This window comes from Pseudopipra pipra, chromosome 3, assembly GCF_036250125.1.
Source record: "Pseudopipra pipra isolate bDixPip1 chromosome 3, bDixPip1.hap1, whole genome shotgun sequence".
In the NCBI taxonomy this organism is placed as follows: Eukaryota; Metazoa; Chordata; class Aves; order Passeriformes; family Pipridae; genus Pseudopipra; species Pseudopipra pipra.
The window spans coordinates 52,903,930-52,930,383 of record NC_087551.1 but is presented as its reverse complement, the minus strand read 5'-3'; the positions used below and the strand labels follow the sequence as shown (position 1 = coordinate 52,930,383).

The 26,454-nt window shown below is 39.9% G+C and overlaps 1 protein-coding gene across 5 annotated transcripts in view; it reads left to right on the top strand.

The window, feature by feature from the left end:
- Positions 1-26,454, top strand: part of CNKSR3 (CNKSR family member 3) — a 70,731-nt gene that overhangs the window by 172 nt on the left and 44,105 nt on the right. The window contains exon 1 of one of the 5 annotated variants that reach the window (XM_064649194.1): positions 32-344. The exons of 3 other annotated variants lie outside the window; for them this stretch is intronic. The gene's annotated coding sequence lies outside the window, so the exon portion shown is untranslated. Of the gene's footprint in view, positions 1-31; positions 345-26,454 lie in introns of those variants that run through there. One more of the 5 variants, XM_064649193.1, reaches the window with a different exon arrangement.

The following is a 26,454-nucleotide window of genomic DNA, read 5'->3' as shown; positions in this document are numbered from 1 at the left end:
CTGGACCCCGGGGGAACTTTCCGGCGGTGGGCTCGGGGGTGCCCCGGTGCCGCCGCGGCTGCTCTGCCCGGCGGGGCCAGCGGGGCCTTGGCCAGCACTAGCCCCAGCGCCAGCCCCGGCCCCGGCTGCGCGGCCGCGCCCCCGGCTGAGCCCCGGGACTGCCCGGCGTGGCGCTCGGGAGTCGGCGGCTTTCCGCGCCCTCCTGCCTTGGCTCCCTACCTGTTCGTGCGCTTGTGCCTGCTTCGCCTTGTGGTTTTGTTGTTGTTTAGTTTTGGTTTTGTTTTTTACATGGGAAAAGGGGAAGGTTTTGAAGCGAGTTTTGCAAGGAGGATGGCTGACTCGAGGTACGCGTATATACACTGGGGTCCTAACTCATGGCTCGGTCCCCTTCTCCTGTGCTTATGCTGGCCAGCCTGCTTGCATAGACAGGGGGTAACTGTGCTCCTTCAGGCAGGTAAAATCGCGGAATCTTAGAGGCGTTTAGGTCTGAAAAGCCCCACGAAAGTCAGCTTTCAGCTTCTCAAGCAAAACCCATTCACGGTTCGAAAAAACTTCAGGTTTGCAAGTTAAGCTAAAAGTTTATAAAGTAGCTCAAGGAAGCAAGGACTCAGTACTGTTTAACGGTGATGGGATTGAAACGCTAGACTCTCGCTCGGAGAGTTAAATAGCGGCCCCTTCGTCCGTTTGTCCGCCCGTCCATCCTTCCCACCCCTCATCTCTCGCAAGTATGCCTGTGTCTCTCCCTCCCCCGCCTACTAAAACTTCCTCCTCTGCTTCGAGGTTTGTTCACAGTGTTGACGTAGCTGCGAAAGCCTCAGCGAGACCGATGTGTGGAGCCTGCCCGCCCCTGCGCCCGGGCCCCGGGGTCTCTGGTGGGACGGAGGCGGCGGGGCCAGGAGTCCTCGCTCCTGCCGTGGGGATTTTGGCAGCGTTGGGTGTTATCGGGTCTCTCTTTAAAGGCAGATTAATCCTCCTGCTGTCAGTTCTGGTTGGACACTGCTAGTGCTTTCCGAATGACGATTGGGGTATTGCTGTTGCAGTTCCCGCTCTACTGGGAATGAACTAAAAGGGAAATAAAGCAATGAATTAGGCGAGGGATTTATGACTTCTGAAGTGTACGTCTCCTTTTCTTGTAGGACTAGATTTAGCATGATCCTCTTATGTTACACAAAGTATTTTCACAGGCGTTGCTGGAGTTGAAGTTGATGAGAAGTTAGGAATGTTTTCAGAGGTGAAAGTTTCCTTGTATAAGAGCGGCATTTACTTACAGCAGCCATTACTGCTCTGTCTCAGGACCATAATGCTGATTGGAGTGCATGCCTGTGGTCAGCACTTGGCAGTAGTGCGGCTCAAAACTGAGGCAAATTTGGAAAGCAGACTCATGTCTTCAGACAGGGAGAGATGGATACTCCCAGCCCTCCTGAGAACGTGAACATGTGCGTGAAGGAGCCGGTGCCAGGGAGGGACCTTCCAAGTAGCCTTTGTGAGGAGAGAATTCCACACAAACGTGCTGTGAAGTTATGCATTAACATATAAATAACTTCCAGAGAAAGATCTCTCTCCTTTTTCCTTTATGCTTGGTATTGGTTTAAACAGGAGTGCATTGTTCCAATGTAATAAGCCTTTTGCTTTGGTATGTGCAATATTTATATAAAGCTTTTCCCTCATTGTATTTTTTTCTCTTGGGTGCTGAAAGTTGGTTAGCTTGCCAGATCAAAGAGTAAACCTGCTAATCATTTTAAAAGCCTTTATTATACTTAAGCATGCTTGGCTTCCTTTCTTGCATAATTTATTTTACTCGCAGGTTCCTTGAACAGGTAACTCTTTAGCTGGACCTTAAATTAGTGTTATGGAGAATGATTTGAGGGCTGGCCGTAGTTGGGAGGTGGGTCTTCTGACTAATGGAAACACGTGTCCTTTGAAATGTAAAGAAATAAATTGAAGACTGCTGATGACTTTTGTTTGTGCTGTTGTTTTTCAGTTTCTGGGTAAGGTTTCAACCTCTTTGGTGCACAGAGTCATTTTATGTCACTCCCTGCATGACAAGACTGTAATAAAGAAATGAGATGTGGAAAGTTTTTCTTTATGGTTTTGCTTTCATCTCTGCACATTAAAATAGACACTTTAATAGTTAGCTAACAGCCTTATTAGCACAATGTTTCATAGTTTGTTTTTAATCTGAAATAGCTTTTTATTATGTAGTTCACAACCACTGGATTTCATGCTTGACCAAGACCAATATTCTGTATTTTACCTTATGAATACTACATTTAATTCTGAAGGTTGGTTTTATAAAACAAGTGGTTGGAGGGGAGCTTATGCCATTTGCTTTCTTGCACATATCATCTCTGAAGAGTAATACCGTGATCTTCACTGAACTGGTCAAACTCTAGGGTAAGGTATTTGGCTGTTGATATCCACTACCAGTAGTTAGTGCTGTGGTACCATGGAGATCTTTTTTAGGGGCATGACGTAAATAACTGTGGTGGGATATGCCAGCTCTCAGTAGGGAGATTGGTTTTGCAGATAATGCTTCTTGCTTATCGTACAATGATAAAAATATCTTGGAGAAATATAGAGAGTGGTGAAAATTAGTGGTCTCAATCTGTTTTAATGTTCATTGTGAAACTGAGAATATTTGTCTAGGACCTGTTTTTTCCCTCCCTTCCAAATCTTTTTACAGTCAAACTTTGATAAATTATTTTTTAATAACTTTTCCAAACCAGAAAAAGTATGGAACTTTCCCCCTGTTCATGAAACAAATCCCTGAAAGTAAAATCCTAAAGTAGGCTGTATAACTACTTCTGGACAGCTTATTTGCTTTTGGTCAACTTACCTTTTTTTTTTTTCTTTTATATAGTCATTTGGAACTAACTTTTTTTTAACAAGGTAATTCTTATTCTGATGAGTTTTGCTCTGTGATTTTGAGCTGTTCACTCCTTGGTAAATACTGTAAATAGCATTTATGTAGAATTTAAAATAGAACCTATCAAAAGTTAGTAAGCAGAACATAAATATATATTTGTAGTCAGGTTCAAAATAAAAAGTGCTCTGTTCATTGTTACCAACAAGAACTGATACAAAACACAGTTGCTTGTTTTCTCTTGCTAACTCAGACTAGAGTGCTGCTATTTTTTGTGAACAAGGGTGTTTTTTCTGGCACAGTGCACTGTATTGTCACTAGTGGGCTGTGCAACTGGTCTAGTTAAATTGAAGCTGCAGAGGAAGAGTTGTACTTTTATTGCTAGCAATTTTCTTTGTACATGAAGCATTTATCAAACTTTGACCAAGGATGTGATAACTTTTTAGCTACAGCATCAATGTTTGAAAACTGTACCTGATTTTTTTTTTTCTTAAGCACCACCTCAATTTCTGTCTGGAAGAAGTGATGACGTAGTTTTAGGTTTCTCTTCCAGTGCAACAAATTCAGATAGTATTTAGAGGTCATATTTGGCCTTGAAAAGGTACGTATTTGGCTAGGATGCTGTGATGATTTACGTCTGGCTGGATTTATGCTCTTTAAACAATATTGTCTGCACTGTTTTCCTGACTATACTGAGAAGATGTGTTTGGGTCTTGATTTTTTTTTTTTTTTTGAGTTGGTGGTTCTTGTTGAGGTATAAGCTAACATCTGGATGGTGTTGCAGTTGACCTGTGGTCTTGCTTCTGTGCAGTCTAAGATGTCTGGGGGCTCAAAGCCCTCACCTGTATCTTGCAGCACTCCCTTGAGTGCCCACAAGCCTGAATTCCTCCAGAGCTCCTCTAGAGGTATTCCAGGAGTTATTCAGGTGGTTGTGGAGCAGGTGAGTGGCCATGGAAGTTGTAGGACATCTGTAGTACACTGCACAAAAGTGACTTAGTTTTACTGGTGCAGCAACAATTTGAAGGAGACAGAGGGATCTGATGATGCGGAGAAACTTTTTCAGGTCTCAGAGTCCCCTGGCTGCTGGAAACCCCTCAGCTACGATCATTCCTCAAAAGATGTGAGGAAGACGAAAGCTGCATTTGGCATAGAGCCTCCTGTGTGAGAAATATCACTCTTGCTAGGGAACATCACTGTGCCTCCTCTTTGTTTGCTGCAGCCTGATCTGTCTCTTCCCCCTACTCTCAGGCCTCACATACTTATGTGAGTTGTAACTTCAAGCCAAATTTTACACGGTAAGAACAGTTTGACGCGCTTGTGGTTTAGAAACTTCTGTTGTTGTGAGGCTCCATTACAGTCTGGCCTTTGTCGCTGTAGCTGTAGAGTCGGCTGGCTGGGGATCACGCGTCTGCTTTGGCCTCCTTATTGCACTCCAGGTTCAGTTATTCCCTTTCTTAGTAGTTCAGGAACACTACTTATTCCTGCATCTGTTATGTCATGAAATACTCAGATTTCCATTCCTGGTAAAGCTGTTGGACAACTACAGTTATAGGTATGCCTATACTGGGAGAAGAGGGAAAAATATGCTAATTTATTAATAGTTAGCAATTAATCGTGAGGGTCTGGTGTTCTTTTTTTAGAGCTATCTTGCTTATCCAGGGAGATTTCAGCAAGGTCAGTTGTGTTAACTGCGTGGGCTGGCAGCTGCAAACCATAGGTGGATTTTAGAAACAGCTATGGGTGATGCTTAGGATTGGAGTTATTTTTTTAGCCTTCCTTTTTTTTTTTTTAGGCACTCTCAAATTAATGCTATGGGGTTAAAATTATATGGGAAAATCTAACACTAAGAAACTTCCTGGTTATTTTTTAATACAGGAGTATTTTCCTTTCAGTGGGGAACAGCAGGGAGAGCTGCCCATAACTGGGGCAACAGAAGAATCCCTTTCATCTGTTTTCTTGGTTACTCAAAAAATACTCTAAATGAGTGTTTGTTAAATAGAACAGAAAGTGGTATTGAATAACCACTCTTTGCAGGTCTGAGCTGAAATTCTAAATCTAGCTGGCCCATAGTGTTCTACTAGCAGAAGGTGAATATACTACATACATCTGTTTATATTTATTTGTGGGCTGAAACAAAGTAAAAACTTGCACAACAAGCTTGTATTACTGCAGTCTTAAAATTATTCATGCGTTGTCGTTAAGATCAGTGAATGCATATGAAAAAATAAATCAAAGTTGGCCGCTGTGTTCACGTGTTTAGATCATGATTTCGTGGTTTTTGCTGTGTTGCACTTTCTTGAGCTGCTTGTGGGTTGTGATTTTTTTTCCCCCCCCTTGATCTTTTCATGTTCACAGTCAGCTCTGTTTATTTGCCATTAAGTTGCTGTTCAAACTACTTTAACTAAACATCAGAAAGTCTAAAAGTTGAATGATGTCAGGATAATATCTGGAAAAGCAACACTTTAAATGCTAAAATCACAATGGGCAGTAGTGGAAAATTGATTGCAACTTTATAGAAGAATGTAGTGAAACTGATAATAAATTTTAGGTATGCAGTGTTCAGAGCAGAGATGCCTGCTCAGGATTAACCAACAAAAAAAAGCTGTAAAGTGGTATGCTCATGAAGAGACATTTCTTCTAACTGCTTATCCAAAGGTGCAGAGATTGGTCAGTGGGTAGGTTGCTTTTTTCCTACTTTCTTTAAAGCCTTTCCTAGAGGGACAGGAAGTAATTTGTATCTGTTGTTGGAGATTTCTGTAGAAAAAGCCTCATGTTTGATGAAATATTGCTCCAGATTTTCAGAACTCTTGTTATGTGTTCTTTCCTTGTACTTCCACCTGGGACCCCATGTTTTCAGCATGTAAATCTTCTTGAAAGCAAATCGTGCCTTCCCCTATTTTTATGCTGTTTAGCACACTGCAAGAGCTAAGGAAAGACAAAGTGCAGGACACTGGATGAAAAGTATGTTGAAATTTGTAATGATGTTTTGTTTTCTTAAGTAAAAGACCTAAGCAAAAAGCTGTTACCCAACACGTGGTACTCGATGATTTGCAATTATGAGTGATGTATGTCTATAGCCTGTTTTCAAGTATTCAGAAGTATGTGGGGTTTTTTGGGTAGTGTTTGTTTGTTCCTTTTGATTTCTTAAATCTAAATTTTTGGATTGCTTGATTTAAGTAATAGAGCTACTTCTATGGATGTCAAACAGATGATGACTAGTGACAGGAAATTGCAGAAGAGGTGGCAAAACTGCTCAGTCTTCGGTTTGCTGTATCAACTTAGAACAACATTTTCACTGATAGGGAAGCTTCACACAGAAGGTGTGTTAATGAATAAGTCTAAACAGTGCCTCTGTGAATTAAGTTGAAAAAGTTGATTATAGTTGTATTTTTTTCCATAGAAGTGATGATAGTGGTTTTCCTAACGGTGTCACACAGGTCTTGCCTTGTCTTCCACATACCTTAAATATGTAAGTGCTGTCAAAAGGAGGAGTTAGTGGAGCACTGATGATTGCAAGGTACAGTTGAGGAGTTAATAGAACTGGGGCCTCTACAGCAACTTCTCACATATTTATGGTAGTTCTTCAGCACCCAGCACACACTAAAATCAGTAAGAGATAGGAGATTAAAATAAAAATGCTGTTTGACCGTGTATCTCTGACTGACGTTAGGCATGGTATACAGTCCTTCTGTCATTTGAGCTCTCATTACATGATTGAGATGGCTTTGGAGTCTTAGCCTTTCATTCAGATCCCTGGACCATGCTTCCTCTGCATGAGGAAATTGCCTGTAGGTTTCCATATGCCTGCCTCCAACTTTTCAGAGTACAAGCAATAACATTTTACAGCTTGGAGGATCTGCGGGAGGTACTTTGAATCAGCCTGATCTGTTTCATTGGCTTTAAACATTCACTACCTATTAAAGTAGATATTGGATGAAAATTAGCTGCATTTCATAATACCATAAATATCACACACACCAGACAAAACCAAGCATCTGTTTTTAATTTGGTGAGATCAAGTCACTGACCTTCAACTTTGGTCTAAAGTCATGCATTCAGCATCTGGCTGAATTCTGTTATAATGCTGCATCCGCGTTGTGTTAAAGTAGTTTCTTACATGTGTTTCTCTGAAATACCCTTTTATATGAAGAATGTTTTTTATCACTGTAATGACAATCTTTTTTTGACTGTTTAGTTCTTATACTAGTAGTTAGGTGTAGGTAAGCAAGGTGTATGGTGTGCTGTTGCAATCAAAGCTCTGTGGCATAAGTGTGATCTTATCTTGCTCTTTGATCAAAGGGAAGAACTTAATTAGTGCTCATTAAGGGCTAAGGCTTCTGCTAAAGCAAGTGTTGGTACATGCTTCTAGGCTAATCATCCTGATGCCTCTGTCTTGTGTGTGCAAAATGAATGTTGCTTAGGTTGCCATCCTTTTATCATTATCTTTCTTTATCTCACAGAGTCTTGTTCATTTGAAATGAAGTTCGTTGGGTGAATGCTTTATGAAAAGGTCTGCAATATGCCCATTTTGTCATTAAATGAAAGATACCTCATCTGATACAGGTGATTTCCAAGCCAGAAGAGAAAGACAGGGCTCAAGGTTTTGATTCCTTTGGATATATTACAAGTCTAGTGGGCCAGTGAGGCAGACTGGTTTAAGGGCTTCTGTTGGGCTTTCTAGCTTCTGTAGCTTGTAAAAGACCCTACCTAATAAGAGAGTATTTCTGCCTTCTGTTGTGATATTACTGCTATTGCCTGTGCCAAAGATGTTTTGTTCTGAGCTGTGAGTCTTGGCAGTACTTTTTTCTTCCTCCTGAACTAGCATTGTGGAAGAGCTCTGTCCTTGCTGTGATGGCCAAAAGACAACCCTTTGGTGACAAGTACACATGTAAATAAAAGAATGAAAATCTATCAGTTCGTTTCATTGGGACACCAGTATCATAACTTCAGTGCCTTGAAAATTTAATTTAGAGTTGGCTGCTATCCCACTGCTGCAGGAGGCAGAACGCTGTACCTGGACAGGTATCTTAGCACTGCACTGCTGAGAAGATGTGTGCTTGGCCATGGGGAGGGGAAGGGAAAAATAAGGGATGAAGACTTTTTTTCCTCTCCCCAGCCCTAGTATGTAGGACTTGCCCTGAGTAAGGAGGGCTCTTAAAAACAAGTTCAGACATGCCTGAAGATTGTGTCCTGAAAACGTGTAGGGACCAGGGGATGGAGTTGTGCCCAGAAAGTATTGCAGAGGAAAGGTGGGAACCTAGTGAAATTTTTATTTTATTTTTGTTTTCCTCCCCCGATTATTCTAGTCATGATATGTATTCTAGTCATGATATGCTTCACTCACCCATCCTTTGCAAAGTGTAGGATTCTGTTTATATTCTGTTAGTTTCACCAAACAGAATTTTAGAAGTATTATGGCAAAACATTAGATTTTAGTAAATTGTTGGCATTCCTCAGGCAAGCTGTGGAAGAAAGAAGAGACCAAAGATAACTATGCTATAAATTCTGTGTGTTTGTATTTTTTTCTTCAAAGTTTGTAGTATTTCATGTAGTATTTGGACTTGGGCTGTATTTACCAGAGGGTGTATATTTCACCTCTTGTGAAATATAATCCCTGTGTCAACATAAAAATATTGTCATCTTTCTTTGTATTTCGAAAGAATCCTTCATCTTTTCTCTCAACTCACGCTATTTTAGGCAACAACACTAGATAAACAAATCTATGTGTGATTGAAAGAAGAACTTGGAAATCAAACCTGCCAATAACATTTTTATTTCTTGCTGGTTTATGTTTTACCCCATCATAATGTTAGGCATCACCACATTAAAACAAGTTAAGAACATATTTTGCCCTCTATTATGTTTATAATTTAAAGATAATCTTGGAGGAACATGTGATATTGGTATTTGACTGGGAGTGAGTTTTCATTGTTTATTTGTAAAGGTAGGTGTGGGTTTGATGATGCAGTGCCAAAGCTGGATCATTAAAATGGACTGAGATGGATGCTGTGCTTACTTGGCAGGTACTTGCTGGCAGTAGGTACTCTGAGTAGTGGGGGGATCTGTTTTTGTGCTTGCTCTTATGATAGTTTCATGCTTATTAAATATTTTGTTCCTTATTGCTTTATGAGACTATGTGTACCAGAGTGATGCTGACTGGTAGGATTCTGATTAGTTGTACTTGTATTCAGGTTTTAAAATATCAGGACAAGATGACTGGAGCAGAGCCTTGAGAAACAAAGCTTCTGGAAGTTGATGAAATGTTCTTTTGGCGCCTTATGTAATTCTTGTCTTGATTTAAACTTAACGCATCATCACAGAGTCCCTGGTGTTAGTCTTTATTCTTTCAGCACATCTCTCAGTAGGAATTTGCTGTTATTTTAAAAATAAAGATTTGTGAGAAATTTGGGATGTACCTACCTTACATAGCACAGGCCCAACTAACCTGAAGTTGGTTATCTGTGTAGTAGAAACTGTATCAGTGTGATTGTCTTGGCTGTTTTTGGCTCCTAATGCACTTGCGTTGCTTATAAAGTCCCAAAACGTCTGTTTGGGCTATTTCAAGAGTCCACTTATGGCTCTGCATTGTGGGGCTTGTGGTGAAAGAAAGTGATTTGCCACTGGTCATACAGTGGATGACATTCAAATGGGGATTAAGACATGATTAATTTAGATGTCTGTGCTCCTGTTACAGTCACTGGAGCGTAGAGAATGGCTCAGCAGATCTTGTATTCAGTGTCTGTTTCAGGGTGAGTTGAATCATGCTCTGGGCTCCAGTGAGTGCTGAGTAGGTCTCTATTGAGTATCCTGGGACTTCAAGCATGTCAGTTGCCAACTGGGTCCATCCCATGACATCTGCAGCAGAGGAAGAAAACCTGCGGATCCTGGTTCAGTGTTGTATTGACTGGATTCTCCTTTCTCCAACAGTCACCTGAGAAATGCTGGGGTGCAAGGGTTCATTAAAAATTATGTGTATGCTTGCTTGAGGAAAAAAAGAGTATTGCTGCATTTAACGTTGTTGGAATACTATTAGTCAACAAGCATCTGATATAGGAGAGTTGTTGAATGTAATCAGTGTAATCTGTATGTTGCAGAGCTGTAATTACATCTTGTGCTGTTCATCATCTGATGAAAAATTTGGTATATTTTAACACATAGTTCTTAAAAAATTGCATGAGAGTTATAGCAGATGCCAGTGTGATAGTAACTGATGACTTCTGGCCTTTGTAGTTTGTATAGCTCCAGTGCATTGTCTTCAATCAGTGGGCCACCTTGTAATGCTGCATAGAAGGATGAGCAGCAACACATGTTACTGCATGAAAAGGAGGCATCTAACAATCATAGTAGAATTGGGGGTAGCTGATACTTTTTAGATCTTTGTGGTATATTTATAAACACTTGGTGCAGTCTTCTGGGGCTACTTTGGATCTTTTTACAGCAGAAACCCCCCTATCTTAGAGTGCTACTCATGGTGGAAAATGAAACAGAAAATTATGTTTTCCATTGATATTGCTGCAAACCTTTGGTGAAGTAACTAGTCTTGTATATTTTGGGAAGCTGTTTAATATTTTGCCTTCTTAGACCACATCATGGTGTCTAGGTTCCAAGCTAGTTAGCATCTTTGTATGAAATTCTCTCTTCAAACAAGGCAATTGACGATTGGGCAATGGGATGTGGCAAATGTGTACCACTGGCAACATTGTGTCAGCTTTTAATGTAAGATTAGTACTGTGTTCTCAAGGTGATATATTTGGAGAGGAATTCCAGCTCTCAGTAGAGGCAGTCCTATGCTAGGCATGCCTGGAGACTTTTGTTGAGCTGTCATTCACAGAAATAATAATTTCCAAGATTGTCAAGTTGTATGTACACTTACAGGTTTGCTCAAATTAATATGTCTTGGTTGCTGCAGAATACTGAATGGACTGTGTGGTTTCTAGAATATGTATAATTGAGCATAATGCATATAATTTTATTGTCCAATATCATCCTTAGTTTTCCAAGGGTTAAGAGAGTGTTGAAATAATATCTGGAAACTTAGTTAATTCTCTCTTGTGGCTTTACTGAAATATATTTTGCTTTTTAATATTCCTTCCTGTCATTGGGTTTTCTCAAAAATATGTTAACTTCTGAAAACTAGTTTTCTGTTAAGATTTAAACTATTTAAACTATTTTTGTTCTGCCTGCAGCATCCCCCTGGCAGCTTTGTTAACCATGTATGCATAGCACCTAGGAATGCTTCTGGCACCTAGAAATTATGCACTGTCTGGAAGCTGCACCAAAAAAATGTATTCTGTAACAGATCTTGGAAAAAAAAAGAAAAAAAGGCCAAAACCAAACCCAGTTTAGCTGTGAGAAAGCATCAAATATCCATCAGTCAAACTGATTGACTTCCCTACAAATATCTGATGGTGCTTTGCTGTGGCTTAAAAGTATCAGGGAGACTTGCTTGGAGCTTAGCAGAGGGTCAGAAATATCTTGATGCCACCCTATTAGGAGGGCAGATTGTCTGCTTACACTCTTGCCTTTTCACCATCACAAAATATGAAGCTGTCAGATGGAGTGGCTGGAGTTCGTATAGGGCTCTTCTCTGCCCTCCTCTGTTCTTCTTTATGTCTAGGAAGAAGGTAGGGCTCCTGGTCAGGTCGATGGTATTTTGGACTTCTGTGTGATTCAGACAGAGCCCTTGGTCAGCTTTGCCTCTGATGATCTTAAGATGCCTTTATTATGGTTGGGGTGTTGCACTTGATCTCTGCTATTTTAGGAAGTAGATTCATGACTAGGGCTGAAAAGCAACGTGGAATAATGAAAATGCGTCAGGCAGGTAATTGTTTGAAGCAATTGCTTTAGATGTTTAAAGTGATAATAAAATTATGGAGAAGTTGAAAGATTTGGCGCTTGACTGCTTAGTTGACAAACCTTGTTTTTTGTCTCAGTCGTGATGTGCTTTAAAATGCCTGTTGTATTGGGTGCCTCAAGGCAGGTCTCTCCTGTCGCTGGGACAACATTATCAGTGTGTTTTGTTTTCCTAGCTAGGTATGTTAATCTTATCAGTGTTTTCTTCCCCCCTCTCTGCTGCCACCTTGATTGCCTCAAATGTGTGCTGGCTGCTTTTGCTCTCAGAGATCTTTGTGACTAGGCCTTCTCCTAGCCTTGCCGGGCACATCTTTCCTCACCTGTTATTGGGAACCCAAGGGCTACTTTAATGGAACACCTTTAAGCTTAATCCTTTTCATGTTGCTGTGAAGCTCTCCAGAGCTGTCAGCTGTGGTGGCATCAGTCTCTATAGACCTTTGCAGGTGAAGGGCAATGGCTGGTGCAGTGAAATGGTTGCCTGTCCAATGGGTTTGAGTGTCATTATTTGTCTTATGTTTGTCTCTCTTTGTTTTGAGCTCCTTTTGGACAAGAGTTGGGATTTCTGTTATTTGGTCTTGAGGATCCTTATACATCCTGGCACATTGGAAAGGACTTTCATTGCTATATAAAAATTCCTGATGCAAATGTTGTGGGGCTTTCTAATGTGAAGTAATGTATTCTCCAAGTAATGGCAGTGTCTCCTAGGAGAATCCAGTAGTGTCTCCTAGGAGAATCCAGTAGTGACTCTGTCCATGAGAGAAAGATGTACGCACCATCAGCATTTTTCTGTTAATGTCATTCAGCTTGCTGTGACATATTAATGTCATTAGCAGGTGCTGATGGCTGGCAATTCTCATGTGCCTCTATGTATTCCTCCCTGATGACTGTTGGATTGTAAAATGTTAGACATCCTTGTTTCATAACAGTGTAGGAGGTTGTCATCCAAATGGTTGGCTATCTGGCAACTACATCAGCTGTTGCGCTACAGCAGACTCTTCCCTGACTAGCTCATGGGTGTAGCAGTAGTCACAGAGTTTGCAAGGGTGCATACACAAAGGAGAGGCAGCTGTGAGTAATGGACCTTGCTGCAATCAGCCAAAACAGTTCCACATGGTGGTGCGAGAAGGCAGCCAAACCAGATTAAAGGTATCACCCCATTTCTCCTTGGGAGCCAAGAGGCAGGCAGTTTTGCAATGTTTCTTCTTCTTCTACTGTGGGAACAGGCAACAGAGTGTTAATTGCTGGAGTTCAAGAAAAGAAGTTCTTGTGACTAATGAACTACTCCTTCAACCACAAAAACCTTTTAACTTTTAAAAGGCAAGCTCTTAATTACATGTTGGCCTTGGGCAAGGGGTTGTTACTTTGTATTAAGCACATAAAGTTATCAGGCACACAGGCTTCATGTGCTAGACACACAAGTAATATAGAGTGTACTGTTACTGCTTTTGGAAAATTAAGTAACTTTGTGCTTGACCTGTTGAAGGATGGTATTTGTTTCAGGGCCAGCAAAGGCTGATAATGAGTATAAAAATTACTCTTGCTGCAAAAATGCTGACCTATATTCCTCCTGAAAGAACCATAACCTATTACAGTTGACAAGCCATGGAGGCAGTCACCTTAGGAGGCATGTATTGAAGGGGACAGTGCTTTTGTGTTGCCTGTAGTCATTGTGTGAATACTGTGATTAATAATAGTATTAATATTGCATGTGATAAATTTTGTGCTCATACTTACTTCCATTTTATTCGTCTGGAAGAGTAATTATCTATGCTGCTGTGAAGTTCTTCTCAACAGTAAAGCAGATGGGCAGAGGCTTGGTAATGAGATGTATGGACTAATGGAAGATCCAGCTCTAAATAAAATGGGTTGAAGGTTTACTTTTTGTCTCCAATTGGGATGGGTTGATTGTTTTTTGAGTTTTGCTTTGTCAGGAAGTTTTGCTGTGCAGTCATCTCTAAAGGCTTCCCCTGCTGGAGGTTTCGGCATCGAGGTGGGTGGGGATCTGGCTGACCCCTCTGTCCGTAAGCTCTCCAGGCCTGACCAGTTTCCCCCTCCAGGAAGAGGGATTGAGCTATTGCTGTCAGCTCTGGTCTGCAAGTAAATACATGGTTTTGGTATCTGTGGCTCTCATTCCAGCATCTTTTCAGCAGGATTAGTGTGTGTGCTTGAGAGAGGGAAACAGTAGTTGAAGTTTAGTGTCTGCAGACCAAGAGGTTGATGACAGTTTTATATTTGTCTGAATTGAAAACATTGGGAGTAAAATAAATGTTGTCGTATTTCACGAGTGAAATGGGATGGGATGTCTAGAGAAAGTACCTTTGGAATAAGACGACTTCTATGTTGCCCTGTTTATTATATACTCATAATGCCCTTCTGTGGATTGGTTGCTTTTGAGATACTGCTACTTCTGTCAATTTGAAATAAACGGTAAGAGAGGAGAATAATGCAAAAAAAATTTTCTGCTTACTGCAGTTGAAGCAGCATGACTATTTAAAGGTCAGTTAAATGGTCTCTGTTGGGTGAATGTCTCCAGTGAAAACTTTCAATAGTATTATCTCATAGTCTTTCCTCTTGTGGCTGCATTTCCCTTTATTCCTGGTATTTTCCTGTTAATGTGATCTTTGCCAGGTGGTATTCTGTCACACTGGTAGGTAGGAGTAGTCTCACTGTCTCATGGCTGTTTTATAAGTTTTCAGAGAGTTTTGGACTTTTTTCCCTCAGTGAAGAAGAACATGCTTATAGAAGTGACAAAGAGCAGCAAGTTTTTTTTTTTTTTAATTTTTAAAAAAAAAAATTAAAATTTTTTAAACTTTTTTAATTTTTTTTTTTTTATTTTTTTTTTAATGGCATTAGCCCTTGTGTGGGGAGCCCTCATTCTTTTCCAGCTAATGGTAAACAGAAGACAGGAGTGCCTGGTGGCTTTTGTGGTGACAGTAAGCAAATAGAATCATAGAATCAGCTGGGTTGGAAGGGACCTCCGAGATCATCAAGTCCAACCCTTGATCCAACACCGCCGTGGTTACTAGACCATGGCACTAAATGCCACATCCAGTCTCATCTTAAAAACCTCCAGGGACAGTGAATCCACCACTTCCCTGGGCAGCCCATTCCAATGCCTGATTACCCTCTCTGTAAAGAATTTCTTCCTAATGTCTAACCTAAACCTCCCCTGGCAGAGCTTAAGACCATGCCCTCTTGTCTTACTGATAGCCGCCTCGGAGAAGAGACCAACCCCCACCTGGCTACAACCTCCTTTCAGGTGGTTGTAGAGAGTGATGAGGTCTCCTCTGAGCCTCCTCTTCTGCAGGCTGATAAGTAAGTTGTTATTTCACAGTTTTCTTCTTATGACTCTCCATTACTTGTGCAGAGAGCACTGCTAGAGTTGGTGCATTTTCAGGAAGTTTTAGCGGAGAGAACATGGGGAAGGTGTTATTCTCTCAGTAGTGGTCTCTGTTTAAGGTTTTGAAGCCAGTTCTGGGTAAAGAGAGATTATCTGTCTGAGACACTTTCTTTGCTTTTTCAGTAAGTTCTAAGTATCACTAATGCCTTTAATTTAGAAAAGAAACCTTCTCTCTTTCTCCTCCCCACCCCTTCCCTTCACTCACCATTCCCTACCCTCTGTAAGACCTAATGATTAACTTGGGTATAAATAAGATCACTACAGTGCCTGTAAGAGAAGAATAAAGATGAAGAGTGATCAAATAAGCTTCCATAAATCACCACCTTAAAAGTCCATCTCTGGACAGTTAACAAATAGGGATAGTCTCAGAGGTTAAAGAGGATCAACCTGGTTGCATGTTCTCTCTTCCCTTCCAAAGTATCACGCTAATGTATTACTTCTGAATTTGTTTCCAAATACATACTTTGGGCACAGTGAACAATTTCTTATGGTTTGGAAGTTTGAAAATTTGATCATTGACTGGAGTTTGCTTCACAGTACTAATCATGAGGCAGATCAACTTGCAGAAGTCCAAGCTGTGGACTCAAAGAAGTTATTTGATCTCTTTAGGTAGCTTGGAAATAAGGCACAGTAATACCTGAGATACAGTATTCATCCAGGAGAGAGGGTGCTCAGGCAACTTTAGGTTGGTCAAAACAAACAAATAACTGCATTTAAATACAACTGATGATATTTCTTCTTTGGATGTAATATCTTTTTATTAGTGGGCAATCTATTGCTTCTAAGCTTCCATGCCCTTCAGTTTCAAACAGCCTTTATGCCCATCAGATGACATTTTTAAAAAATAATGCAAATATTAGGATAAAGAGGCTAGGTTTCTTCCAATATTCAGTATTTCAAGGACAGGCAAGGCTTTGAAAATTTTACAATGCTGATGAAGTATAACTTAATTCTTTCTAACCCATTCTTCAAGTATAATGTTAGTCACAAAGATATATAAGGCACACAGTTTCACACAAAACCTTGTATTTACTGCTTCTCATTACTTATAGTCTTGGTACTGATTTGCAAAAAAAAAAAAAAATCTGAGCACTAAGAGGATATCTGAGGTTTGTTTTTTTTTTTAAACTTAGTGCTATTTGAAATGTAAGTAGTGGAGCAGCAAGTAGAAGAAAAATAAGAAATTAATTTCTAGGTGACCGTAGAAATAGAAATTGGGAAGTGGAGCATATTAGGTTTAAAAAATGGGTGTAAAAATTATTGCACCCATTGTTTTTAGGACAGCATTTGCATCCATCTGTTTCTAGCCTGTTTTTCACATGTTTCAGAGACTTCTGACATACCTTCCCCGCTCTTGCACTTTCTCTCATATGCCTTCATAACCTAGACAAGGGACATTGCATTGAAGAGTTATCTTCTGTTGCTGATGTTCAACTAAATAGAAATATCCTTGTGATTAAGTTCTTGGGGAAGCTAGAGCAGGTTCTACATTCAGGAAACTTTGATATGGTCTGAAGCATCAACATAAGTGTACAAGAAGTATATGTGGGGTTTGTTTATTTATTTATTTATTTATAAAGAAAGCAACTAAGAAGAGTGAGGAAGAACAACTGGATTTGCTAGGACGCTATGAGTGATGCAAAAGTTAATAAGTGACATTTTGGTCACTGCTTTTAATGCAACAGCAGGACAGTAGGTTAATTTTGGTGTTTAAAGTAATGTTACGGTTCAGGGCCTTATTGTAAAAAATTGCATGCAGTCTCCCACACGCACGTACACATGTAATGTGCTCCCAAAGGACTAAATTGTGTCAGCCATTAAGAATGCAAACCATTTATGGGATTTTTGTCCCTTCGTGCATCTGTTTTGCAAATACAGAACTCAAAGCCTTAAGAGGAGATAGTTCACTTAGTACTCTCTTAGAATTGGGACTGTTAAATGCTTATGTACCACTTTCACAAAAGTTTTCCATTTAGTCTTACTTAAAATCCAATTTAGAGACTCTTTCCCTGTGGTTACTGTACAGCTGTTGGTTGACTGGTGTGAAGTTTGACAAACTGAAACAGAGAATTAAAGTAGTTTTTGAGATGCAGGAGAAATATAGTGCTTACAAGATGGATTAACTGTTGGTTTAACACTTTTTCTGCATGAACAACTTGTCGGGTTTTAGAAGGTATCTAAGGGTTTCCTTTATCTACCAGCTCTCATCCTTTCAGCTATTGAATTTGTGTTAACTGAGACAAGGATGGGAATGGTGGCTTGGTTTTTTTTTTAATTGATCAATTTGTTTGGTATGAAAGCCAACCCTAATAAAAAAATCAACATAGAGAAAATAAGATATTTTGCTAAAACAAGCTTTAAAAGTAACATTTTTCTTAAAAGAAAAAAAAACCAAAACAACAAAAAACCATAAAAATTCATACCAACCAAACAAAAAAACCCCACCCAACTGTATAGTGGCATAGAAAAATCTCAGAACAAGGAAAAATTGATTATTCCTAAGAAATCAGTGATGCCATGTAGACAAAGAGAATAGTTAAATGCATGAAAATAACGAGCTGAAGAAGCATTGCTTTGAAGTGTCAGTAGGCAAGATAACATAGGTGGAAATAGAGGTGACTACTCTACTCAGGTTAACTCTCTGAGAAACAGAAACACTTCCTCTTCAGACAACTTTGAATTTTTGACACCTTGAAATTTCATCTTGTGATGATGCTGGTATAAACTGTGTGTTACTGTGAATGCAGTAAAATTACAATTGAAATACCAAGACTCTATAAGTGAAATGGCTCATTAAATTGTCCATGAGTGCTCCCATGTCTAGTGCTGTTGTGAAAATTGTTTAAATTTGGTTGTGAATTACTTTAAAGTATAGTAATAATGAAGTTAGGAAAATGGAAAAGTACAGTGGTAGGGAGCTGCCTCTTGGAAAGTTTAACTTCATATGTCTGCTACTTAGAAAACTGGAGCAAGGAGATGTGAGGGTTGGGGTGGAACATGCTGAAGGACATAGCCCTTGATAAGAAGTGAAATGTTTTTTTCACACTTTATACATATTATGTCACATATTATCCAAAATGATGGTAATAACATCTGGGTCCCAGAAGACCAATCTGACCAGCAACCTGGGATACTGAGGTGGCACAGCATAGCCAGTTTTGAACACTCAAGCAGTAAATGCACTTGATGTCTTGAATATTTTGTATCAGGGGAAATGGCAAGTGCAGTGTTATGCAGGAAGGACTTTATTGTTAATGTCAAGTATTGACACTGCAGAGACTTTCTTCATCTACATTGTGTGTCGTCCCTTCCAAACAAATATTTAGAGGGTCAAATGGGATTGTTTAGCTAACCTGTGCATGTAGGGCCATATATTAACATGCTATCTGTGCAACCCTCTGTCCCACACCACACTGTATTCCTCTCTGTCCTCTATATGTTGTCTTTTGACCAATGTCCCATCAGTCATTAAAGTGCTCTCTTATATTCATGAAGTCCCTGGTGCCAAATATAGCCCTTTGACTGGTTCCTCCTATAGAGCATCTCTGATACATATCCCAAAACCTATGCACAAACCTGTGCCTTGCAGGCTGTCATTTGATGCCATGGGGTACACAAGTGTGCCAAGGAAGGTGTATGGTTGGCCCACAATATGGAGCTTGTCCAGCCTGCTAATTGCAGTGTTTCTCTGGTGCACTGACATGCCTCCCAGAATATGCTCAGACACAGCCAGAGCACATGATGGGGCTCCCTCTCCACCCATAGTTTTGCTCTCTTTTGCTTTGTCACCACTTTTGTTGAGGACCTGGAATGTTTTCTGGCAAGGTGCAGGTAGGTTGGACTAGAAGACCTTGCTGTGGTCCCTCTCAACCTTACCCATTCTGTGATTCTGAGGTAAGAAGGAGATAAGGGTCAGGAGAGAAAAGTGAAGTGGATAGTGGGAAGAGTGAGACTAAAGAGGTGGTCTTCAGCTATACGTCATGATTTACAGATTGTCCAAATTCCATAATTTCCACAGCTTCCAGAGTTTTTGCCTCTGGGGACTGAAACAATTTCATAGTCCTGCTATGGATTAAGCTACATTATGTATTTCACTTGAACAATAAAACAAATTGTTTCCCTTAAAAAAAAAAATCTGGCTCTTGTAATCTTGTGAATGACTCCACAGCTAGCATTGGGACTATTTTATGTTCAGTGCTATTTATACTTCTGAAAGAAAAATGGTAAAGTGTTTTAAAGGCTTGTTTTGAGTAAAAGTTTTCCTGTGAAATGTGTGTGTTAGAATAGTTGTATAAAAAAAGAAACCACACGACAAATTCAGCATGGTTGTGTGAGTTGGAAAATTCTGGGAAATGCATTTCCTCTGCGGTTGCATTAGTGTAGGGAAAACATCTGTATCTGTTGGTAGCAGCAATAAGATTTGTTTTGGGCTTTTCTTTGGAGCTATTAATGAATGTGAGGAAATACATGTCTCCAAGTGGGATCTGCAGCCAAACTAAGAACTCTGTGTGGGGTCTCACAAGGTACAAGTCAGGTCTCAGACAGAGGAGCTCTCCTGGCCATAGTTATGTGATTTTCTGCTGTTTATCCCCCATTCCCCTGCATCTTTCTGCCCTTGTCTTCTGTCTGCAGTAATTCCACAACAGAGATGGCAGACTGGTTTGTGTCCTCTTACATATTTTCGCAATTTACAGCCCATTTTACTAGCTGAAGCTGCTGCTGAAGTTGAGCTTCTAAAGGTTCTATTGCAGTGGTGGAGGCACAGGGGCACCTGTGTGGCTTGCCTTCTGCTGTAAAGATGTTGATATGAGGTGGCTGGAACAAATTTCTCTCTCGTGTGGGCTAACTCTACCTCAGTTTTGGGTAAAAAAAGTAAGTTTCCAGTAACCAACTATGCATCTCCTTGTGCCATCTGGGATCCAATGAAGTGAATGTTTTGAGGTTATGTTGTCCTCTTACATGTGGCATGTTTACTAACACAGTGAGTCAGGCTGCTGGATCAGCCTGAAGATGAAATGGTGATTGTTCTCCCACCTCAGTTCCTGTTGCCACCTAGCTGCCGAAGAGACAAATGCTGTGGTATGCATTTGGTGGTTTGTTCTGAAGTAGTCCTCCCATGTGCTCTGTGCTGGAGAGAGCATGTGAAGTGGATGGATTCCCTACAAAGCCTAGCACTGTATGGAGGGAGGGACAAAGGTCTAGTGTGTAGATTCTTCTCAACTGCAACTTTCAGTAGCTGAATACCACTGTGCTTTCATTCCTGCCAAAACCCTACTGTGCCTAGGCAAAGCTGTTATTTACATTAATGAAACAAACAATTTTTCAGTGAGCAGACCTATTGTGACTCAGAAGTTGCTAATTCCTGTTTGAGTACAATTTAAAATGTATTGGCCAGGAGGTCTTAAAGTGTACTTAGTGTAAAGAAAACGAATACTGGACTCATCTGGTTTTCTCCACTTTTTGGTTTTGATTTTACCACTTGCTTTTATTTTCTGCTGGAGAAAGATTTCGTGGTTCTTCGAGCTGTTGGGAAACAACGTGTGAGCATCCAAGAGGAGTGTGGTTTTCAAGGCCAGAGTGGAACAGATTCCCCACGTTGAAACTTTGGTGAAAGTTTCATTGTCAGAATTTTGACACAGTACATGAGGATGATGCATTATGTTGCTAATAGCCTGTAGGATAAGTTAATATATCCTGATGGATGTGGAACCATTGTGTACTCATTGCTTGGGTGGAATTAATGAAGCCACTCTACGCTGGTGTACTAAAGTAACTAACTTTTGTTGACGCCCTGTTTAAACAACATCTTTGGATTAGTCATGTTATCAGTTGCAAGTCACTAAAGAAGACAATTTTTTAGGGTGTAGGAAGAAGCTGGCAGTGCTTCTAGACCTTTTAAGTCCTGTTGCATCTGTCTCTCAGCACAACCATTTAGTTGTCTTTCTTGCCTCCCATAATGCATATATGTGACTTTAAAGTCACACTGAGTGATTATTACTATGCTAAAAGCTCTGTATTTGCTGACCCTGTCAGTTATGTCTTCACTACCAAAATGATTTTATTAGGTTGTGACAAACATTAGGCTATGTTCACTGGACATGATGACTGTCAAAAGAATTTGCATGAATTAGTTCAAGAACAATCTTTATTTTAAAAAAATTATTAAAAAAATGTGCATTTTTTTTACTGCCAATGCAGTAGTTTACTACAATATGCTGTGCCAAGCTCTGTGGGTTTAAAATAATTTTTTTGGTGGGATAAGTTGATTGCTAGATTTAATAGTAAAAAATTAGGGCGAGAAAGAATAATAAGATCTGGGTCATGCTTGCTTGCTGAAGCGCTGCTGTCTCAGTTGAGAGCCATTCTAAACCCATTTAATTACCAGTATTTTAAATGCAACTGACACATAAATAAGCACACCTTTGCACATATTAGTGTATTGGGCAAAGAGATGTTTTTTTGTTTCAGTTTGGAGTTTATAGTAGTTCTTAAGTGACACTGGAGCAATAAGTGTTGACTAAACAAAAGTGCCTCATTACAGCTACAACATACTGCCATTTTATTTGGTTCATATTTCCTTGCTTATTCAGCACCCAGCAGAGAAACACAAGTTGCACCTTGCCACAAGTAGGATATTGTTTTTACTGTGAAGTCGGGGAGGATGTTGTCAGAAGCATCCCTGAAGACATCCTGTGGTATTGGCTAGGAAGCTATTTGGGTTTGTCTGCCTACAGCAGGTGTGTTCTCTATTTTAATAAATGTGTTTGCACGCATTTGCTGAATGTTGACTTTCATCGCATATTCTGTTGAAATTTAAGAGTGCCAGGTCCGTCTGCACAGAACATATGGATATGCTTTACTTCCATCTCATTCATTTAGTTTGCCAAACAAAATCTGTTAAAACATGGAAAGATTGGTTTCGCAAAGCATAGCTGGTCAATTGAGCTGATTCTTAAAAGAGAAAACCAAAGCCTGAGTGTTGCATTGTGTGAAGCTACTTCGTCACATGGAACTTAATCCTTGATGCATACAGAGAATGTACACCAAAGCCAGCAGGAGAAAATGATGTGCATCAGTTTTCTTCTTTTTTCATCCTTAATCTTTCTGCAGTCAGCAGTCTTGTTATGGTGGTAGCTGGGATTAGCAAAGAGTTATAGCTGAAATTCTGCCAGCAAGATATCATGCTGCCGGGTGTTTGAGGCCTTGAATATGAGCCTCTGTTTGTGGTTCCAATTCTTCCTTCTTGGAAACCCATTTTTTCTCCTAGTGAGTATTTGGGGTACCACTGTGGAGTCTGGCTGCTGGGGCTGAGTGGTAACTGCTGAACAAGGGGATGTCTCATGTCTTCCCTCTTTTTCCTAGGTGAGTCAAAATTTCAACCTTAGAAGCCAAATGATACTTAATAGTCTGAATATTCCCAAGAGGAGTCTGTTGTGTTCTCTCAGGGAAGTGGGTGTGGCAGCAAAGCCACATGGGATTATGGCCTAGGGAGTGCAGCAGGGCCCCATAGCTTTACACAGATGTCCAGTCCAGTTCTGCTCGTGAAAAACACGACTGCATTTGTGTTCTGACACCTGCCTAAAAATCGGGAATATAATGAAATAGGTTTTTTTGTTTCCTGGTATACTTTACTTTTCATGTCTAGGGGGAATGCCCTGTACAATTGGACAAGGCTTTCATTTCTTTCTGTTTGGTTCTGGCACAGTGGTCTATTTTTCAGTGTAGTGAAGTGATTTTGATTTACTGTCTTCATGCTTGTGTTTCCTTTATAAGGGGAGATTTTTCTGGTTAAACGTGTATGTTATTATGCTGTGTCCTGATTATTTTTTCCTTTTTCTTTCCCTAGATACATGAGATGCCATCACGGCTTGCTTTTCTTTATCATTACATTTTAATTTTGCCTTTAATTTGAAGCATTAAAGCTATGTCATATTAAGAGCCCTCCTATGGAAAATGGTAGAAATGGGTTTCTCTTCCCCACTCCAATTTTTTCATGAATTCCTAGAAAAAGATCTATTAAAAAGAAAGAAATTTCAAATTTGAGTTTTAGCTGAAAATTTCAAATTAAATACCATTAACTTTTCAGCTATTACAGAATAGCTTTTATCCCAGTTTATTGTATGCTACTATTCATTTTTTGTCAAATGTATTTTTGGAGTTCTGATGCAAGTTCACTCATTATCAGCTGAAGGTACAATTTCTAAGTTAATTTACTCTTGCAATTTTTCCATTTGATGTTAATATCTCAGGCTGGATTACTAAACTCATGGGAGCAGCTGTGTGATTCACTGTGATTTATTTCCTAGTATTACTAGCGTCTATTTTTTGCTGTATTTTTTTAACCAGTCTGCAAAAGCTTTGGTTGTGTCTTTGGCTGAAATTGATACCACAGTTCAATATCAGTGTATAGCTTTTTCTTCTTTCCTACTACCCCTCCAACTCTAATTACCCTATACAGGGTTTTGTATTTTTTTTTTTTTTAAATCTTGTGTCACTATTGCAGTAAATAAACAGTAATTACAGTAAAACCGATAGCAGCTTTCACTAGCAAAGAGATAACAGTTTTCTTAAGTCCTAGGATAAGATCTCACCCTTACTGTGAGAGTGATGAGGCACTGGAACAGGCTGCCCAGAGAAGCTGTGGATGCCCTGTTCCAGGAAATGTTTGGCCAGCTTGTGGGGCTTCAGGCTGCCTGATTTAGTGGAAGGGGTCTGTGCCGATGGCAGTGAGGGGACAAGGAAGGCTGTGGAAATAGATGACCTCTAAGGTCCCTTCCAACTGAAACCATTTTATGATTCTAAAAGTAACTAAAAGGGAAGCTGCCATGTACATTATGGTGCTATGTGTGGCACAGCTGTAGAAGTTCTTTGTTCTGTGCCAACTAGCTAAGTGTTCCATCCTGAATGTTTGCAATAAGGGGTAAGGTAAGCAGTCTCACAGGAAAGATGACACATTGTGTTTCCTTCTGTAGGCTTCCTCAAGCCTTCAGACATTTTTGTTTGAGTCTTTCAGTGTTAGACATGACTTTGGTGGCACTTCCTTTCATGAACCTGTTCACCTTTCCCTGAACCTGTATGGACGCTGAGCATTCATTGCATACTGCTGGGTGAAGAATCACTCCTTTATTGCTTGTTTGGACCTGTTACATACTCGCTTCATTGGCTCTCCCTAATTCCTGTATTGCAAGAGACAATATACAGTATTCTTTCTGTTTTTTTCTATGCCACTTCTGACTTTATAGGCCTTTATCATGTCCTTCTCCACAAAATATTTTCTTCTCTTATATGTACCCCGTGTCTGCTACGTTTCCTGAAAATATTTTGTGAGGAAAAATATGAGTAGGTTTTTCTGGCTTTTGTAGAGAGAGGTCTTGCTTTATAAAACTTTTGGAGTATTGGAAGGATTCGGCAAGCTATTTTGACTCTTCCTGATCATACTTCATGATTGTAAAGTGCTAAAGTTTACAGTTGTTCTCAGATTTACTGTCTGGACCATGATAATGAGTACTGCCAGAATGGTCTCAATCAGTGGCTTTGTAGGGAGGACTGATAAAAAGTGTAGCATAACACAAGGCCTGTCAGTCTGAGATTGTATCTATACTGAGCGACTAAAGGTTAAACACAGTCTTTGTAGCCCTTCTGGTCAGGATAGTTTACAACACAGATTCACCTGTGAGTTCTTTTATTACAAGGCAAAGCTTTCAGTTTTGTGTTCAAAAAAAAAAGCTAAGGGATTTATGGATGGATTTGAATGGAATGAATGGATTTATTTTGAGGTAACGTGAATGCATGTGTATGTAGTCTGTTTTTCCAGGCTAAATATATTAGTTGGAAATACTGAAAATAGAAACATGTTGCAAAAGCCTTTCTGTGCAACTGTCAGTCAGAGGGATTACAGAGGGGACAGTAAAGCACTCATTATCAAGGTTGAAGGCTTCACCATTTCCCTCTGTCCTGCTGTGACCTTAATGAGAGCTGCCCTTTGCATCCCTGCTGGCAGGCAGAGCCCAGCAATTTGTCTGGTACCATCCCAGTGTGATGTGGGAGACAGATAAGAAACTTCACTACTATTCTGGCTATTCTAGGCAATGCCAGTGCTTAGCAAAGCTGTACTTAATGCCTGGTGAGGCAACAGGTTGTGCCTACTTAATTAGGGTGCAGATGCTTAGACAAAAAGGTAGAGGACTTGCTTACAGCTGACGTAAGAACTTACTTTATAAACAATCTGGTTCATATAGGAGACATTTTTTGATGCTGATAAGAAGCAGCTCTTGCTCTTGAATTCTTTTTTTTTTTTTTTTTTTGACAGTAATTGATACTTCACGTGGTGGCAGTGTTATGAGCATCTGTGAAATTACTCAGGAGTAAAAAAATGGAATGAGGAAGATTTTTTTACCTTTGTACTAGATGATAATGCAAAGTTCTCTTGAAGGCTTTTGTTTGCTTCGCAAGCTTAAGACCTTTGAACTGTCTTCTGCCCCCTAAAAGTGGCTCACACCAATTGATAACTAAACTTTTGTTTTGGAAACTTTTGGACAGATAATTACTAAGAAGCATGATAGGTAAGAAACAATCAGGCATGTGGATCCTAGAAAGTCAGTTCTTACTTAGGCTCAAATTATTACTGAAATAAGTTTCCACTGACTGCTCTAGAGTTATTTTTTTTACCATCCTTTTAAAGAACCTTTGAATTCCTTTGTTAAAGTCATCTCTGGTTCTGTTTGTAATATTGCAGGAGGAGAATGGCATCTATGATGTTACAGTGTAATGACCTTCCCACTGCATTCTATATTAAATAAAGTTATATTTGTTTTCTTCTTGAATTTTTTAATATATTTCCTTTCACCCTGTAGCTGTCCTGAGCTGAGCTACTTCAGCTTTTCAGAGCTGCCTTGCAGACCCTTTCTCCGAACTTTCATTTGCCTTCTCAGGGGTTGATTCATCTGCTTATGGAGTAGCTATTTTCTCTAGCTAGTGTTCATTTGCTGCCTTGACTCCCTTCTGCTTTTTCTTTGATTAATTTTTTTCACTCCTGGAAATAGAGAAAATGATGGGAGGAAGCTATTACAATAACCGTTATAAAATGATGTTGAATATAAATGATAGCATAATGGCACGTACAGTGGGGTGTGTCAAAGATTCTCATAGAACTGATGATCTTTCGAAGCTTGGGAAGGATGGATTGAAGCTGATGTGTGCAAGGAACCCTGGAATACTAAAAGTGGCAACTGAATAGACCCTGAAGAGGAGACCAGGATAAGAGTGAACTTAGGTGGGAAGGCCAGTTTTAAGGTGATGAGGCAAAAAAGGCTTTGGCGGTCCTACTTAACCAGCTGTC